Below are 2055 nucleotides of genomic sequence, written 5' to 3'. Positions count from 1 at the left end.
GGAGATGAAGCGACAAAATGAAGCTAGGAAAATGAATGACCCAAATTACTGCAAATATCACCGACTGTAAGCCACCCTTAGGAGAAGTGCTTTGTCTTCAAGAACAAAGTTATAGACTTGGCCCGTGAAAAGAAGATCGTGCTTGAAGATGAGAAAGCAAGCGCGAACCAAGTCTCTATCACCTTTGGCTCATTCAGTATAGATGAGTTATGCAGTTTAAAAGGAATCAAAAATGAGGAATTACTGGAGAACAACAAAGTTGAAGACGATCAACCTGATGATGATGAAGTTTGGACGTTGGTGACTCGTCGTAGGGCCACAAAAGGAGCCCACGAAAAGAATCAATAGAACAACCAACAAGGAAGATGATGGTAAAAAGACCAACGAAAAAGAATCCAGTTAGGCGTTTGAAGAAATCAAAAGTGGAGATGCACCACTCTCAAAAGCCATGACATACAATGACCTTGGAGGATTTCTTGCCATCTTGGTTCCGCACGAAGATTTCCCGTGATGGTATTGAGGCCTCTTGTTGCAATGCTGATAAAGGGGAAGAAAAGAGTGATGACCTACCGTTGGCACTATCTTCGGAAAAGCTCATCGAGTCCACTCCTCAAGAAATTAATGCTTCTGAGGAAAAAGTCACGTTCACAAATGACGATCTTCTGCTAGGTGACACTCTTCATAACCGCCCATTGTACCTGGTTAAGTTGTATGCGTGATGAAAGGGTAAATCGAATTTTGGTTGATGGAGGATCCTCAGTGAACATTTTGCCAATTCGCACTGTGAAAGAACTTGGTATTCCCATGAACGAACTCTCAGAAAGTCATGTGATGATCCAAGGATTCAACCAAGGGGGGAAAAGAGCCATAGGCACGATCAGGCTAGAAATCACCATTGAAGACATGCAATCAAGTGCATGGCTGCATGTAATCGACGCGAAGACTTCATACAATGTCTTGCTTGGAAGGCCTTGGATACATGAGAATAAAGTAGTTCCATCTACCTACCATCAATGTTTAAAATACTACGAGGATGAGGTCGAGAAGAAGATAGTTGCTGATGATGAGCCATTCACCGAAGCTGAGTCACACTTCGCCGATGCAAAGTTCTACTTGAAGAACCGCATTGTGAAGGAGCTAAAAGCTGATGATGGCATGAAAAGCAAGAATGACGAGCCCGCAATTAAAAGAGCAAAGGTGACTACTGGTGAAGCCAAAGCTGTTACTGAGGAGGTACAACCCAATGCGAATAAATCTTATAGAGGGAATATTGCATCTTATGGCAAGAAAGTAAGTCATGCGCTCCAATATGTCCCTAAAAAGAAGAAAGATGAAGGCGAATCATCTAATCTCCAAACTAACATGCGAAAGGAGTTAACTCTTCCGGTAAAATGAATTGAGGCAGTAAAGTTGTCCTTAAAGCCACTTGTAGGGTTTGTGGCCCGAAATCATTTGTAGAATGTGGCACTCCCTACAAAGCGAACAGATGAAGGTTTTGATCCTAACACTTACAGGCTATTTGCGAAAGCTGGATACAATCCTAATGAGCCGTCAAAGTTAGGAAAGCTACCATCAAAAGCTGCAACGAGACAAACACGTGAAGGTTTGGGATACAAGCAACCATCACCAGTGCGCATCTCCATAAGAAGTGCGAGCAGCAATTATATCACTGTAGAAGATGAATCGGCCGCTTCTAACAAGCCTTCTGTCTTTAATCGACTTGGAAAATCACCTGTGAGGACCTCCGCGTTTGAAAGATTGGGTCCATTAAAGAAGGGGATCAAGTTCCGGAGAAATTTTCAAAGCATAAGAACACCCGCTTCACCCAAAATCCAGGAGATCTCTAGGGATTTCCAAAGTTTGGTTCCTTCTAGAATGAGGCGACAAACAAAACTTGTGGTTTCATGTAAAGAAGTACTGAAGGTAAAGCCATATACTGTGGTCTACACTAAGGATCGTGATGAAGATGAAGAAAGTGTGGGTTCTTCGTATCATGTTACTGTACAAGTCGAGAATGGCGTTCCATCTTCAATGGAGGATAATGCGGAATTGGAG

Source organism: Nicotiana attenuata, unplaced genomic scaffold (assembly GCF_001879085.1).
Source record: "Nicotiana attenuata strain UT unplaced genomic scaffold, NIATTr2, whole genome shotgun sequence".
NCBI classification, from domain to species: domain Eukaryota; kingdom Viridiplantae; phylum Streptophyta; class Magnoliopsida; order Solanales; family Solanaceae; genus Nicotiana; species Nicotiana attenuata.
This window is presented reverse-complemented; position numbering follows the sequence as displayed.